This window comes from Ambystoma mexicanum, chromosome 10 (genome assembly GCF_040938575.1).
Source record: "Ambystoma mexicanum isolate Mex_15411 chromosome 10, UKY_AmexF1_1, whole genome shotgun sequence".
NCBI lineage: Eukaryota > Metazoa > Chordata > Amphibia > Caudata > Ambystomatidae > Ambystoma > Ambystoma mexicanum.
In genome coordinates, this window is record NC_090932.1 from 908417187 (window position 1) to 908435332 (window position 18146).

Consider the following 18146-nt stretch of genomic DNA (forward strand, 5'->3'; position numbering starts at 1 on the left):
GAGGAATTGTTCTAGTCCTTCATTATCCTGCTGTCAACAAAATACTGCTACTGAGCAACAACGGAGGGGTGTGACAACGTGCGGGGGACAGGTTTACAAAACAATGGGCCTCATTACGACTAGTGCGGAATGGGTTTAACAGCTCCGGTAATGGTGCCGGCGCCGTTAAACCCACTCCGCACTATTACGAGGTACCCTCGCGGGACCTGCTCTGGACGTCTGGTTTTTCCAGACGTCCATAGCCGGTCCCGCAAGCGGACCAGGGAGCTAACAACGGGGCGGTAATTAACGGGCCCGTTATTAGCTCCCTCCCCATTCCTATTGTGCCCTAAGTAGGCTCGAATGGGAATGGGAAAGGACCGGGCCAGGGTTCGCTGAAGGAGGAAACCGGGCCCTCCAAAGTCGGAATGGCCCGGTATTTCCCCATTCAGGGAACCCGGACCCGGACACGATTTTGGAGGCAGCCATGGTGCTAATAGCTAATGGTACCATGGCTGCCCCCAAAGTCGTAATGAGTCCCAATTTGTCAACTTGCTGATATAAAGTATGTGTGCAGGCTAAATAAATGCATACATTGCCTTGGTTCACAAAAGGAATTTGAGTGTGCACAATGTGCACTGTTCACATTGTTCACTGACTTAACCAAGCCTTAGGGTGTTCCTGGTGCAGAGCAAAAAGGCTGCACCAGACCCAGCTCAAGACACCCATTACGAGAAAGGTACTTGTGTGTGACGCATAATTTTTTTAGCATCCTCTGAAAAAGCATGCTGCTCGCGAACCTCTGCTAATGCTCCTATGCTTTTAATATTAGTCGAGGTGAACTGATCATCATTTGAAAGTGGTCCTAGGCTCTCCTGATGGACCCTTGGACCATCCTTGGTCCTTCCAAATGACATTATGAAGGTAGCGCCCTGCATGGGGACCATCTCCTCACTGGTGCACATGCAGAGAGCACCCACGGGAACAGATTGGCCATGTGCATGCCAGGGACGTCATTTGGGAGGTCGCCAGGGATTGCAGCTGTGACCCCTGATGTCTTCCTTGCTACCCTGGTGGTCTCCCTTGCCACCCCTAAAAGAAAACTTTTTTTTTTTAAATGCAAGCTCTTAGGCTGTGCCCACCTCTATGTGGCTCTTTGTTTCTTGAATGGCTGGCTTTCTTGTTCAGGAAAATGAAGGAAAAAAAACAAGGGGTTCCACAAGTGTAACACTTTCACCAGTGACCCTAAATCAGAAAGAGCAGGAATAACAAATAATTTGTCTTTCTGGAACTCTATAAAATAATTGCTAGACTCAAAGGTTTATTTCAGGCACACTTCAGGGGTTGAGTCACTGATTTAGTCTGTTCTTAAACACCTCCACTCAGCCTTTCATCCTTCTGAGGTCGATAAATGAGAACCAACACATATTGGGTGATATTGTATATATATATTTGTTCTATATAAAGCGCTTAAGCGTAAGTGCTATATAATAATACATCATTATCTTTTTGCTTTGGACGTCTGCTTGCATTCACAGTAATTTGGTAATATGGGCCCATACCCACTTATATTAACAATACATATGGTGATCCATTCTTGTATGAAATGTATGTCCCATTATAGTGATATCGTAACCACATTTTTCGTAGTGTAGTGTACTTAGGAACAATACTATGTGATGCCACTTCCTATTTTGTCCAGGGTGGAAAGGTCGTGTTCTATCACTTCCTGTAATGTCACCTCGGAGTGGGGTCAAATGACATCTCTTCCTGTGATGTCATTCGAGGTCAAGGTTCGTGTGATGTCATTTCCACTACCTCTGAAATTTTGGTGAAATGACAGCCCTGGTGCATGCTTTGATAACGCAAAGCATGTGCATAGGAACAGGGTGTCCCTCAACTGCATGGAGCACTTCCCCATACACTGACTGAAAAACGCTTTTGAACACATGCTGCTAAGAAGGTTGGAGCGCAGTTCACATTAGAGGAGAGGGCTTTTGCCTTAATCAGTACTACCAATCTGCTGAATTAACACCAAAACCAGTTACTGTCACCTCCGCCCAGACCCGTGGATTTACCACGGGATTCCGAGGGGTGGTATGGCAGTGTCAGTCCCCATTTTGGGAGACTCTAGGACATCTGGGGATTTTGGCAGATTTAACACGCACAGTAATTATGCTCTGGTAAATCCACTGATTTTTAGCATTAAAGTGGTGGTTTTACCTCCAGTATCAAGCTTTTTGGCAGTGCAGTAAATGTGGTGGTAATTCCGTTGCTTCCAAAAAAGTAGCAGTAATGCAATTACTGTCAGGTTTTGCCTGTACCATCAAATTTGTACTGAGGCCCATTGTGCCATATGTGAGGGACACCCATTGAATAATGCGATACTCAATGGGCAGCATTTGTGCATTTGCTTACCGAGGGCTGGACCAAGAGGTGTGCCATCACATATTGTGCGCATTTTGCATTCCTAAATGGATACTCTCCCATAATTTCACCATGGCCTTGCCTGCCAAGACAGAGTGTCGTACGTGTATTCGAATGATGTAATTTGTGTCTGCTTTAATATTTATTTTTGCCCTGTACACACATGGACATGTGGAAATGCTTGAGCAGTATGTGCTCTTTTACGAATAGATGTTTTAGGGGATCCAAAGGCTTGGCCAGAAACTAAGGAAATTACCATTGAGGCCTTGCCTCTATTCAGGAAAATCCTTTAATCATTGCAACCTATGGGGTGAAAAACTGGGACGAAGCAATAGCCTGGGATTTACAGACTGTGCAACATGCATCTGCTGGTATTATGTATCTCTCCACCCCCGCTTCCACATTTGTTATACGATGAGAGAGTTTGCCGTTTCAACATCTCCAAGCCCCAACTACGCAGGTCTAGTATGGTCTAGCATGAAATACTAAAAAAAATGAGAAGGACCGGGACAAAACAGAAGAGCCAGTTTAAAGTTCTGTGATCAAGGACTTAAGGATTTGGGCTTAATACTATGGTAGAGGATAAGAACCCGGACAAATGAGATTGATTATGACTAAGGGCTGTGAAAAAGGTACATGACCAAGAAGAAGTATGAGATAGAATGACTATGATGAATGTGAAGCACTATGAAGAAGGACTAGGATGAAGGAAATGAAGAAAGAAAAGTGAGTGGAGTACACAAAACATATCAGTCTGTGATGCAGTCCGTGAATGTCAACGCATTCGCCATTTGCAATACCAACCAGTTATGCTGCTTCCCAACACACTTTCTCTTTCTATCCCCACATTGGTTTGGCCACAGCTCCTAAGGTGCCATCATATGTTCAAAACCAAAGCACAGCACAGTGGATTAACATGTATATTACTGGCCCTCAACTTGACCCTTTCACCAAATTAATGGCAAAACAAGTGTATTCAGTTGGTTATTTCGAATTGCAAGTGCCATACAACAATTACATATACATTATTATATCAATATTACAACAGTTGAAAGCCCATATAGTATACGATTTAATGAAATTCACTATTGTGATGAGTTAATTCTATCATAGTTGAAGATAGGGGAACATGATTGGCAATGTTCTTCACAATATAATGTCATAAAGTACGTTATGTTACAACGCTTAACAACAATTAAATCACGAGTGCTACAAATAAAAAATACTTACAGTTCCCTGATATACTTGCTGATTGTGTCGCATCCTACCACCCTCTGAGCAGTGGGTGCAGCAGCGTGAAACCAGTATTTCCCACATAGCCAGAAGTGGATTCCTAAACAGAAGGTGACACAGCGCAATCAGATTGAGAAAAGTGATTCAAAAATACAATCGCCAAAAGCATAGCGAGTACCCAATCCCTGAAGTAAGGAGTCAGATTAAACCAATAAGCAAGACATGTTCCATTCCTAGACTCCCTTTCTGCCTGTCACTGCAACTTTTTGTAACAGAACATTTGTCACGCCCACTGTACCAGGGATCAGCACTAGGAACTAAAGAGCTAGTCAGTATTGCCTATACCTCCTAAATGTCAGCAGCAGAAGAAGAGGTATAGAGCATTCTGTTTTTACGCATGGGGCCACAGAACACGAAATGCAGGATGGTCACTGCCCACAATGTTTACTGTATTGCAAGATCATCAGCAAATGTAATATTTCATGTCAGAATAAGCTCTACTAAGCTCTACTGGCCGAAGCAAATGCTAGTTTATTCGTCATCTTTCCTTTGGGAACATCACTTTTGGCCAAGGTTCCAGAAGCGATATTCTTTTAATAAAACACATGTGTGCTTTGAAGTGATTTCAGTATGCAATAACGCACTACCAGCAACCAAGTAAATGAATTAGCAGAGGTACGTTCTGGTAATTTTGCTAATTCAGCATCTTCCCTAAATGATGATATGTTCACCTCACACAGAGACTGTTTTAGTTGGGTCAGTTATGGATTCCATATTGGTATACCACTCATGGGGTCCCAGTGAAAAGAAAGTATCTTTCTGCTAGTCACCCTTTTAGTTTTTATCTCGAACTGATATTTAAAAATCCCTTAAGTGCCAAGGACGAGTATGCTCGTCCTTTTTGCCCTGACTTGCAAAATAACCTGGCACTTATTAATTGTGCTTTCAGCCAGGCTAAAATGTCCCATTCCAGGTGAGTGCAACCGGTGGGGCCTAACTGTCCAAGTTCCTGCAGAGAATGTAAGCAAGAAGGTTCTTCCTTCTACAGAGGAGCAGAGACATGCCAGCCCCATACACGTGTGCCATGCTGAGCAGCGGGAACATACATTTTTGCATGGGATCAACTGGGGGATGGACACGTTTTCTAGCACATCCGAGAATTTTATGGCATAGTAACGAATGTGGGTGGCCACATGTAGATCTTCAAAAAAAGGTAATAGACAGCTGATGAAGTCACATAGCCCAGTTTCCCTCTCTAATTTGGGCAGAACTGGGCATATTCTGGATTTAGCAAGGCTGCCTAACACTAGATTTAGAGAAAGTAACCCTCAGGCCTCGAGTCCTCAACTTGACTGAAATGTGCTAAAGCTTTTTAGAACAACAGTACTTTAGTGGCTTTAAAATTCTCACAGTCGGCATGCATATCCCAAGATCTGAACCGTTTGCTTTTTCCAGATGTTTTAGACAATTTTTCCCACCAGCTCTATGCAGCTTTTTCTAGTTATCAAGTTATCATGGGAGTTCTACTACCAATTATCAGTGGTTGCATGCCCCAAACTCTTATGATTACAGTGTGTTATTACAGTGTAGCACTGTCCCAGGTCGCGCGCCATACCTGACATCACCCCTTTGGCACAACGGGTGCCCACCCACCTTCCCTGTTTGGTATCCTGTGAAAATGTCACCAGAGTGTGTGACATTTCTTCAAATTTGCACTCAGACTAAAATTAAACACTTTCCCTACTACTAGAATATTTGGCAAAAGTATTGTAGCTCTCAGGAGCCAATAACTGTTTAAATGTCTTAATGGCATGTGTTACCCCAGAAGGTGTTTTTTAGCCAGTCATATTCTTTGGGATCAGAGCCCTAACCAACAGTGAGGCCCTCTGATTCCAAAGGTTCTGAAAGCTAGTGTGCACCATGGTGCTCTCAGAACTGGGTCAGTTTAATTGAGGTACACAGGTAGCCTGCGGTTTCCCAAATGTGGGACATTCTAGCCAAACTACATGAGTTGCTTAACTTTGCTGCAGAAAGGGAAAGTGCTCCATTTGGTCCAAAAGGGACAACTGCCTTTGTCTCCTAGTATTATTGAATTACAACTATGCAAAGCAATTGTGCCACTCCCAGCATGGGTAGAATTGCCCACAAGGAGGACCTGTTGAACAATTTTGAACAATGAAAGCTCGAGCTGCAATTTATAAAACTGAGATAAATGCTGCCTTATACCCTGATGTATATTTGCAATCGAGATATATTCAACACCTGGTCTGCTCTTCCCCTAGCCTTGTGGAATCCATAATGAATATCTGAAAGCACACCAGTCTCTGAAGCACAACCATTAGCTTTATATATAAAAGCTTATCAACCAATTTGAAAGAAGAACCAATGAGGGAAAAGGCCAGATAAAATGTTGGATTCTCACACCACCCTTCCGAAGATTGGAAATGTGACCATGCCCTGGTAGCTGGGAGCATAATGCTGGTCTGCCTCTTATGAATTTATAAATGTATGAAGTCAATGTCAAAAGTAAAGGGCTTTCAAGAGATTAGAAAATTGTCCGGTTAAAGCAATGCAATTCTCTTTGGGGTTGGGTTTACTCCTGAGGTGGCAAAGGGATATTGAATTGTACCACCACTGAAAAACAATTGTTTAGCTTCCGGGTTGTTGACCTCCAACCTAGCTGGAACTCCATATAAGCATGAGAGGCGGGAGAAGCAACCAGTTAGGTTTCTCAGATCACTGGATCACTGGCCCCACCATCTTTCCCCCACCCTCCCCTTCCTTCCTCTTGGGTGGCCCTCCTCAACCCCCAGTCCCACTTACTTTTTTTGTGCTGCGCCACCGCCGCCTCTGCTGCTGCCGCTCTCTGTCAATGCTGGCCACCATTGAAATGGAAGAGGTGCCCTTGTGGTGCCCCATCTTCCAGATCCATTGCGGAAATCATAGGTATATTATTTGATTGAATGAATGGGACTCCACAAGGCATCCCGTTCATTCAAATATGATACATTGCTATTAGCACCCAGGTTTTACAGACTTAAAATCCGGAGAGCTAATAGCAATAAACACCAATTTGGGGGGGTTTCACCAGATGGTAACGGCGCTGGGGCCATTAACAGCTGGTGCCGTCCCCCATATCAGTGCTTATTGCTTAAATAATCTCATAGCATGGGGAGTATAATGATACCTGTGCTGATCGTTTTTTTACCCCCTGCCAGATACGAATTCTGATTATACAAGATTATTCACTGGCAGGGCTGTTATGAAATATACCCTGCCGTGGGTTTACCAAATATGTGATCATAAAGGTAATTGACTTGTTGGGCACCCCTTCTGTACACATTCTGGACAAGAAAATATACATGTTGTTCAAGTATCAGTGGAAGACAATGAGCCTCATTAAAAGTGTGCCAGTCTGCTTACCGGACCGACACGCTACATGTCTGCTTGCTGGAGTTGCTGTGCCCGGCAGGTGGGACCCTGCCGGGCACATCAGCCATGGTAAGCAGACCTACATGGAAGCACTGGCACCGTTATTAACAGTGCCAGTGCTTCTGTGTTCCCCATTCCCAATGAGTCCTATCGGATTCAATGTAAATGGGGATTAACATTTTCCGACACCTGACTTCACAGACCGCCGGGGCTGTAATGCCCTGGTGTTTCCGTGAAGCAAGGCACCGAAAAACTTCTCAAGTCTGGCAGCAGCCTGTCGGTTTTACCGGCATAGCTACCTCCGGACTTGTAATGAGGCCCAATGACTCACACACCTTGGGCAGAGGGGTACTGTTGTGGACTTTATTCACTTTGACCCACAAGTGAGTTTTGTCTAAAATCCAATGACATTGTCACTGGGCCTCATTACGACCCTGGCAGTAGGGGGTTAACGGTGCAGGTAGAGCTGCCGGTGTCGTTAACCCCCTACCACCTCATTACGAGGTCTGCTCGCGGGTCAGGCTAAGGACGCCTGGTAAAACCAGGCGTCCTTAGCAGGTCCCGCGAGCAGACCAGGATGCTAACAATGGGCCCGTCATTACCGGGCCTGTTGTTAGCATCCTTCTCATTCCCATTTACCCCTATGGGGGCTCAAATGGGAATGGGATGTACCAGGTCCGGTTTCCTTGAATGGGGAAATACCGGGCCCTCCAAGGTCGGATTTGGCCTGGTATTTCCCCATTCAGGGAACCCGGACCTGGTACCCGGTATGCGGGTAGCTATGCCGCTAAAAGCGGCATGGCTACCTCTATAGTCGTAATGATGCCCACTGTCTTCATAGTGTGACCTGAGAGAGGGGGTAAAGCAAAGAAATAAACATCTCGGGGAACACAGGCCCATCAAGCCTTAAAAATAGAGCGCTTCTTTTTCCCTTCTGAAATGCATGAGAACATGGGTGTTATTATATTTTGGGAAAATGATCATTGCTTCCATGTAGCATCCAACTTCTTAAAGATAACTTAAATGGAAATTACACACCAATCTAATTGATGATTACAATAGGATATGAGTACGATCTCATTGGTGAAGTAATATTTGAATAGTTTTGCAATTCATTTTGTTTTTATAACAAGTGCAAAGGAAGATTACTGATTTTATTGGAGATATTTAATGTTTGAAGTATGTATGTTTTTAATGTTGATTTTATGGTATTATGGTGTTAACTGAAATAAACCATTATTACTGACTGACTGGCAAACACTATTGTAAAAAGCAAAGAAAATATTAAAAAGAGAATGGGGGTGGTTTTTTTGATCAGGATGTTTTATCTCTAACAGAGGGACTATGCCTCCAAAGGCTGGGTAAAATATTTAATCTTGCTCTGTACATGTCCGACACAGCAAACTAAGAGACTCAGACTAGCGAGCATGCATTTGTATCACAAAATTGTCCTTTTCAAAGACACATGGAGGCTACAAAACGATAAGAGGATGGAAGACTCTGGATGTGTGCATATTGTTGGTTGCTGCATTAGCGTATGGCATTGTTCCAATCACCTCATTTGCCAATTACTTTTTTATGTTTACAACTAATACCTTTTGGTGAGGTTTACCAATATTTGGTATATTTCCAGAACGCTATTTTTAATTTCAGATTATCCTTCATTCCGAGACACCTCAAGAATGGCCAAGCCCAAACAATAGCCTACTGCTCTGGTAAACCCCCACAACCAGTTATGGATGGAGGTCGTAACCTCAGTTTGGGGAAGTGATTGTCTGATGGCTTTCTTTTTGATGAATGAGGCTCTAGCTTTTTCCAAAACAAATATGATAATGGATAATTAATGGATTGTGAAGGTTTATGTCAGCATTCTTTTCTACTACAGTCAGGTTTGAGAGCAGTAAAAGGACATTCAGTCTCTGATTCAACAGGGACAATATATTTACTAAGCTCAACGAACAATCAAGGTGATATCCAGTCACTCTTGTGGGGAATGATGTCATGATTTACCGCACTCGGCTGCTGTGGCATGCCTGGAGGTTCCGTACGCGATGGTCATTTTTTCCACCAATATGGCTGTCGCTGATGTTCCTGGCCAGCAATGAATGCTGTCTAGAGGTTCTCTGACATCATTCATATGCTGCCGGCTCATTTTCGAGCCTCGCTTCTCAACGCTCAGCTTGTGCTTGCCTTGACTTCATTCTGGCTTGTACTTCCTAGTTCAGCGCGTTCCTTGCCTCTCTTTGTCTCCATTCATACATTCTTCCTGGATCCTGCTGTTTCCTTTTGTTGCTCTCAGCGCTCCCTGCTGATCCTTCCTCCCTGACCTCATTCCTCCTGTCTCCTTGCCTGTTGATTGTTGCTTCCTGGATTATCCTGCTGCTGCCCCCTGGACTTACCTTGTCCAGAACACCCATGGGCCATCTGCAGGCTTTTTTCCCTTTTTTTAAGGTTTTTCCTGGCAATTGGCTTGTCTCCCCAGGTCAGTTTGCTTGGTTGTTTGTCTACTAGGCAGGTTGGCGTCAGGGGAGGCTCGCCCCTTTCTACATGAAACCCAGACCAAGAAGAAAAGTACCAAGACGAAAGCAGCTAAGAAAACCTTGCAAAAGACCCCACAAGTGAGCCCTGTTCAAAAATCTCAGAAACCTGTCAAATAATCCTCCAAGTTTTATTAATTTGTTCAAGCAAAAAAAGTATTGATAATTTCTCTAAATGAAACGTTATTTGAAGATACAATTCACTGATATAACATTTGTATCGAAAAAGAATATTATGCATGCACTCAAATGATGAATATCATATGTCAACCCCATATAAAGTGGGGATTTGAATTTACATTGATCAAAAATAATCCAGTCGATTATTTTACAGACAATTGGGCCTCATTACAAGTCTGACTGTCCAGATATAAGGGTGCCAGTACCAAAAATGGTTAACTTTACATGGCAACAACATGAGGCACTTATGAAGCTATGCAATAAGCCTGAGAATTTTCTGAAACCTGCATATAAGTGAGGGGTACTGGTGATCATGAACCGCGTGAAATAATGATTGGCGGTAGAGAGACATTTGTCAGATCAAGAGACGTACATGGAGATTTTCCCTGACCCAAAAGAACAATTTCATGCTGTTATTAAACCCCTCCTAGAGGAGGCATAACACAATGATTCAAAGGCATTTCTTACTAGGTTACAGCCTACAATGGCACTTATACATAATTTTCGAACAATACAAAAGAGCCTGACTGACCCTCCAGAAAGACCAATACTAGCAGCTACTGGAAGTTTGTTGGAAACACTTGCACAATATGTGCAGGGTGGAGAGGGTTGTTCAACCATTGGTAAAATCCTCTAAGACCTATATTTAGGATCCTACACATTTTTTGTTAGAAATTCAAGAAATCCTGTTTATTGAGACTCAGGGCATTTTATTTACTGTGGACGTGTACAGTCTGTACACTAATATAACACATGAAGCTGTCTTAAAGGCCATGGAATGGTTACTTTTGTCCTTGAATAATTGTACCGCAGACAGGAATTGTGCCTTGAGTTTGCTGAAAATTGTGCTGTCAAATATTTTTTTTAGATTCCAGAACAGATTCTTTTTTCAGATCTCCGGAACAGATCTCAGGAATGTCTATGGTTGCCACCATGGCACCTAGCTATGCAAACACTTACATATCATACATAGAGGAAGAACTTGTGTTGAATTATGAAAGATGGAGGGGACACTTGAAGTGTCTTTATAGATGTATTGATTATGTGTTTGGAATATGGCGAGCTACCCCGGGCACTTTTCAACAATTTTTTGAATTTATGAATCACTCGCCACCAATAATACATTTTGCTACGAAACACAGTACCTGGAATATTCCATTTTTGGATGTTGAAGTGTACATCAAGAATGGAACAGTAGAGACAATTGCCTATAGTAAACCAACAGATAGGGCTAAGTTTAGTTGGCATCAAGCTTTCATCCAAGATGGACAATAGAAAGTATACCATATAGTCAATTTCTCAGGTACAAAAGAATAATTTCTAAAGATTATGAATTTATTGAAAAAAACAGCGAGGTTCCAAGAACACTGTGTGGAATGAGGTTATCCTGAAGCACTTACAACAGGAGCAGCAGCACAGAGAGCCACAGCAGTGACAAGGGAAGTGGCATTGAAGCCAACAAAAAAAGCTTCAACTGAGTATTTGATATAAGAGACTATATATTCACAACAGTCATAAAATCAAGAAGATTTTGAAACAGAATTGGAACACGTTGAATTGGACCCGACCCTTGCACAACTTTTTGACCAACCCCCAATTTTTGCTAATTGCAAAAGTAAATCTGTGAGGGACTATTTGATTTGTATTTGTATTTGTATTTTTATTTGTTTATATAGCGCTTTACACCAAAGCACTGCACAATTGAACAACTTGGTACATAAAACATGAAAACAATATAATGGTAGAAGCAAATTACAGTTATGAATCAATCAACAAACCAGTAAGAAGAGCAATTAAACTGATTTGGGCTGAATACACTTTATCGAAATCACATGAGTTGAAATTTCAGGGCACACTTACTTGTAGTAATTGTTAACACTGCCACAACATTATAAATGGAAATTACATTAACCATCCATATAGTGGCAGAAAGATTTGTCTAAGACACTCTACCACATGTGATTCTTCAAATGTGATTTATGGTATTAGATGCCTGTGTGACATCTTTTATGAAGGTATGACCATGAGAAAACTTAAAACCAGGTGGATGGAACAGTCCAATGTAAGAACTCGCCAGACACATTGACCAATAGCATGACATTTTGTACAAGCTAAACATACATAACTCAGATGAAGTTCCTTTTCTTGGAACAATTGATGGGTCCCAAGAGAGGGGGGACTTGAACATGTTACTCTTCCAGAATGAGATATTCTGGATAGAACAATTGGAATTAATTTAGAATTCGTTCTGGCATGTTTCTTATCCTGTATATACATTGTAATGATATGTGAAAGGTACTGGAGGACCTTAAATCTCTTTTGGTGACATGGGGTGCTAATACTATTGGCAACATGATTTGAATGCTTGACATGTGTCAAAGAAACAGCAGCGTGTGCATAATAATGCTTAATACACCATACATTCTGTACACAGATCGCTTTGCATCAGTAGTTTAAACTACAGATGTTATATAGATATGTCTATGGTTTGATTGATTGTGCTAGATGTCCATAATAACTTGTGAAGATTATCTCAAAGTCCAGCAAATCACAGAACAGATGAACACCTTAGGATAGTGATTTTTTTCGTGGAGATGTCGGGGAAAACATATTACATAATGCAGAGTTCAGTATAATTATACATAGGCATATTAAAAGTACACTTTATAGCTGTTAATGGATATCTTTCAGAATTGCAGGCATCCCAATTAGTTCCTGCATTAACATTAATCTTATCAGCTTTGGCGTGGAGTACCTTACATGGTCGTAAAATATGCTAGTATTAATTTAGCGTATGCGGAACACTATGCTGTACATAGCAGCTACTTGTTACCCCCACGGATCTTCACACCCTTTTAAGATGGCTGACCATGCAGAATGAATAATAATGGAGTACAAACCTTGATTTCATACGCCATGTGTCACACAACAGTCACATAACTAACTTGGTGATTTGTTAAATGCGAGTGCGAGACGGGAGGCTGTTTGCAGCCTCTTCCCGATTCCTGCACTTTGCATTAATTACGTAAGGTGAGTTATCTAAGAGCTTGAACAGCTTACATAAACCTGTCTATTTAGAGTTGGTTGAGATTGCAGTTGTTTTTGTGGTAGATTGAAGGAGTGGTGACATTAGGGTTAAACAGACATTTTCATACATTTCAAGTAGGTGCAATTTGCATACTCAAGGGAGTGAATCCAGCATTATGTTGGTTGTTGGTTTATAATAACCGCAACATGACAACCACAAAAATGATTTCTGTATTTATTTTCAGCTTCTGGACATTTGAGCTTATTGATGAGGCGTACGGTTAGTTTTAATTGACATTGTTACATAATAGTATGGTGTCGATTTTTTCTTTAAATCAACTGTTGGATCAGGTTGAGCTCATTGAATAATAATTATTAGTTCTTTTACGGCTATTTACATCATATGAGGTTACATGTTAGTGTATGTATATATATATACGGTAGTGGCCGTGTAGTTATGGTTAAGTTGCTGTTTCCATAGGAAGAGCACTTTTTGGGCAGCCTATAACTCCGCTCCCCCTGGACGAATCCTCACTAAACTTAAAAAAAAAAGTATATGGCCCACTCTGAATTTATTTGCAAAGTTTGGTGAGGTTTGGTCCGGTTTGGTCCAGGGGGGGTAAAGTTATAGGGGGGTCCCAAAACTTATTTTTTTACCATAGACTGAATGGGGGAAAAACTTTGCGCAAGGCTACAGATCAAACCGCTGGGCGGATTTTCACCAAATGTGCAGCAGGAGCAGCGGTTTGGTCCCAAAAGCGTGCTTTTGTAAATTTGGTGAAAATCCATCTAGTAGGTTTTTTTTAAATGATCAAAAAGTAGGTCCCCAAAAATGTGTGATATCTATGTCTGCTCCACGGACACACTTCCCTGTTCGCTCTGCAGACATGTGACGTGTTCGCTCATTAAATGGCATTCGCTCATTAGATGGTGAAGGACGTCAAGTGCATCAGGTTTTTCTGATGCGCCCGCCATCTTTGATCCGTGCTTTGGTGTCCGCGAACATCGCTGCAAAAACATATAAAAAACCACAACATTGCACTTGTTAAACTTATCAAATATTGTCTGGGAGGAGAGGGTTGATGAGGATGGGACGGGATGTGGCAGCAAGAAGCAAAAAAGTGGTGGTTTTTTGTCACAAAAGTCATACGGTATATTTGGAGGTAGGGTGAGCAACTGTCCTGTAATTTGCGGGATGGTCCTGCAATTGGCGCCTGTGTTGCGCAGTTTGCCAAGTGGCTTCTACGGGACACAGGTTGTCCCGACTTGCTCTGTTTGAGCACAATTTGTGATCTAACAGAGTAAGTTAGGAGTCACAATTAGTCATGCTGGGCATTGGGGCCAAGCGGGGAGGGGGGTCATATACATACATTTACCGCGAATGGGAATAACAGTGGCTGGCAAGTGGCAGCTAATCTGTAAATAAGAGTCCTATTGTATTGCAACCGCAGCTACTGACGTGACAGGCTTGCAGGCCGGTCACGTCAGTAGCTTCGGGTGCAATGCATTCATTCTGCTAGGTGAATGACGTTGTGACGTCATCACCACCTTTTGTCCCGCTATTTGGAGGTATTCCTCAATATATTGTGCATAAACTACCGGTGAAGGAGTAATGTGTCTGTGTTACAATGTATGTAAAATAATATTGGAGTCAGATTGGTGCCCCCTAGAGTTTGCGATCTGAGGCAGCCACCTGCAGTGTTTGATGGAAACAGCGGCCGTGCACGTGTATGACAGTACGAGTTCTCATGGGTGCGTTGAGCCATGTTGTTGCAAAGCGAGAATGTATTTAGATTCTGAGTGAAGGTCAGCAACTTTGATTTTTTGGTTGCGAGCTAAGGCAGCCCACGCATGGGCCAGAAAGTAGAAGGGTCAATTGTTTTTTGACCTTGAGAGAAAGGGATTTTTTCGTGAACAGTCAGTGAGAGGAGGTTTGTAATAAAGAACATTTGATAAGGTTATGCATTCCAAAAGTGTGTATGGAACATGTGAATTCAGTTCATGAAGATTATTTGATGCAAGCGGATTGAGCATTACAGACTGATTTTCGCAAATATAATGGAGACGGTGAATATTATGTAAGTTTGCTTTTGACGACTGTATACCGGAATGGGCTTTAAACTATTATTCTCTGAAAATTAAATTTGGCAATGTAACTCAAGTACTATTTTTCTGTGTGGTTGTCTTTTTTATGTGGTTATGGGATTTGCAGAATGTAGGCGTTTGTCGACTATAATTAGATTCACCCAGGTTCAATGCTATCAGTTTGTAGGTTCTTTTTGTATTTTTTGAGATTGTTTGATGTATGTGCTAATCGTTAGTTTAAACTCTATGCCGAATTAAGAAAATAATACATATATTGCAATAAAGTGTAATAAAGGTCGGTATTGATGCATATTTTCTGTTATGTTTTCCAAATAGCTACATGCTGCCTTACTGCGATTGACATGGATTCCAGATGCCAACTGATGGGTTCTTCATTCGTCAGGTGCACGTAGTCGTGAACGGCAGGATTACTGTGACTGTTTTGTGGGACGATCGGCCAGGGCCCATGTGTCTGTACGCTGCACTACCTATTAGGAGTAACATAACATCTTTTATGGCGGTCTAGGCGTAAGTTGATGCAGACGCCCTGGAATTCACTGTGCTACCCAAGCGGTTCCTTCATCAAAAACAAACACTTTGTGTATGGAAAAAGAAGAACGTGTGTCTCACAATTACATTTTCGATCACGAGCGAAGAAACACATTTGCAATTTGATTGAATATGGGAACAGTCGGATGTTCTCAGAGAGTTTATTGTGAAATAAAAGTACTTACAAATTGTATGCTGTTATTGTTTTCTTTTAAAGAGTGGTTTGATAATTTGAATTGTGACGTGATATGTTGTTAGTCGCTGTGTGTTGATTTTTGGGTTCTGCGTCACATCACGTAGGAGGTTATGGGCGCATTTGGCTACGCTGAAGAGGAACGTCACAGAGAAAGGTGTGCATTATCACTATGGTTGGTTATGTAAGGGTCAGGGGCAGGGTATATGATTTAGTGACGTCCGGCCAGTTTACCTTAGGCCGATGCAGCAATGGTTAAAAATAACACAAGATGAACGCGCCCTGTTGCCAGATTTCGTACGTTTCTCAAAGAGGACAAATGCGGTAAACTGATGTTGAAATGTTTGCGATAAATCAATGTATGTACAAAAATACATGGTCAAACCCTTGGGACAATAATATTTTGTGAGCATTGCACTTGTGAAACTTATGCAATAATGTTTGGGGAAGTGAGGGGTGATGATCATGGTTGGAATATTTCAGACGTAATTTCGAATGAGTTTACAAAGTTTGTTGGAACTTTGTACACAGCTTATATGACGATTGATTTGTGTATTATGTTGACAGTTTTGAAAAAATAAAACGTGGGTGGATTTACACCAAATTTGCGTAAGGCTCATTGGCAAGGATCGAGAAGCATGGTTTTTTTGCTGCTTGAGGGATAGGCTGTAGTCATGGGCAGTGGCCCGAATGTCGGGGTCATGGTATAAGGTCAAGATCCGGACAATGTGGCAACTGGCCATGACCAGAAGGGACAAAACATAGTATTAAAGTGTTCATGTCCACGTTGGACTGGCTTTGTGTCACGCAACGCGCGCCACTCACCTGTTCTGGGGGTCGGGGTCCTCAGCTGCGGTGGTCTCCCTCCTGGAGATTGTATCCGCGTTGGCGCCTTTCTCCTTGGCGTACCGCGGTCCGGGCTCCCGGCTCCCTGGGCGCGGCCATCTTGAATGTCCTGCGCATGCGCGGAACGTCAGTATCCGACGTTTCGCGCATGCGCAGTGACAGCGGCTTGCGTTCCAAGCCTCACTTTGGTCCCAGGCTATAAATAGCCTTCGCAGACCCGGAAACAACGCGTCTCAACGCGGTTTGTTCCGTGTACACGCTCCAGGAGCCCAACTTTGCCTGAGTCTCTGTTCTGCTCCTGTCCTGTTCCTATTTCTACCTCGTGCTTAGCCCAGTGCTCCTTATCCTTTGCCGTGTTCCTTTTGCCCTGCCCTGCCTTGTTACTTGCCCTTTTGGGTTCCAGTCTGGTACTTGGTCTTTGGGGTTAGGTAGGTCCCTGCCTGGGTTCCTCTCTAGTCCTGCACCATTCCTTGGTTGGGAAGGGGTCCGGTCCTGGGGTGTTCGTTCTCTTCCCCAACTCTTTCTTTCCTCCTTGAAGGGTCTGCCTCCCCATTTCCTTTTCTGCTGGTCTTGTGCCCTGCCGGTATCTGTGCCATTACTACCACCGAGGAATTACCGAAGATCCGTCCCTCGAACTGCTGGTACCGAAGTGGACTTCACCTGGCCTTCTCTGTCAGTGTTTACACTGTCCTGACGTCACGCAAATACAGAGAAGTGCTACCCGTGACGTTGGGAGCTGGTTCAGCTCAATCCTGTCATTTATTGTCAGGAGGGTGTTGGGTCGGTTCCCCGCGTTGCTCTTTCATCTTTGCGAAGATTCATCGACAGACTGGCAGCCTCATCTCCTCGCTCCCCAGGAAGAAAAGGTAACCAGCGATCTCGTGACGCCTCTTATAACAGATTGAGACGCCTTTCCTCCAGCTCCGACATGGCAGACATGCAAGAACTACGTGAGGAAGTACGAGCCATGCGTCTCAAGATGACCACCCTGCGCCAGGAGAATGACACTCTCCGGCAAGCAATGGGTCGAGGATTGAATATTGCTCCACATCCTGAGAACTCTATGGCCCACACAACTCCTATGAAGTTCGATGGTGATCCACGTCGAGTGGCGGAGTTTTGTATCCATTGCCGGATTCATTTTCAGTTTCGATCAAGCCATTTCAATCAAGACAAGGCCAAGATGGGGCAAATCCTAGGTAACTTGACCGGCAACGCTCTAGCTTGGGCTGCTCCCCTGGTTTCCGGCGATAGTCCCTTGTTGAGTGATTTTGCTGCTTTTGAAAAGGCCTTTCTGGATATCTTCAAACCACCAAACCTGGCTGCCGTGGCCCAGAACCAGCTGATGGAAATCAAACAGGGATCTGGTGACATCATTAACTACATTAGTCGGTTTCGGCAGCTTGCAACTGATTCCCAATGGCCCGAAATCACTCAGAAGACTTTGTTCCGTCGTGGGTTACGAGACGAATACAAGGATGAATTGCTGCATATTCCTGAACCAGAAACCCTACCCGCATTGTTGGATCAGGTCCTCCGTATCGACCACAGACTGGCTGAAAGGAGAAGTGAACGTCGTCGAACGGAAAGATACCATCCGGGACTCTCAGTACACCCTTCAGGATCTACAACCCCAACTGACGCGGGTCCTGAGCCCA

General features: G+C 43.2%; 1 long non-coding RNA gene across 2 annotated transcripts in view; it reads right to left on the minus strand.

Moving 5' to 3' along the window:
- LOC138491858 (uncharacterized) overlaps nucleotides 1-18146 on the minus strand; it is a 1096402-nt gene that overhangs the window by 862047 nt on the left and 216209 nt on the right. For both annotated transcript variants that reach the window (XR_011276097.1, XR_011276098.1), the window contains one exon: nucleotides 3637-3739. This is a non-coding gene — a long non-coding RNA (uncharacterized lncRNA). The remainder of the gene's footprint in view (nucleotides 1-3636; nucleotides 3740-18146) is intronic.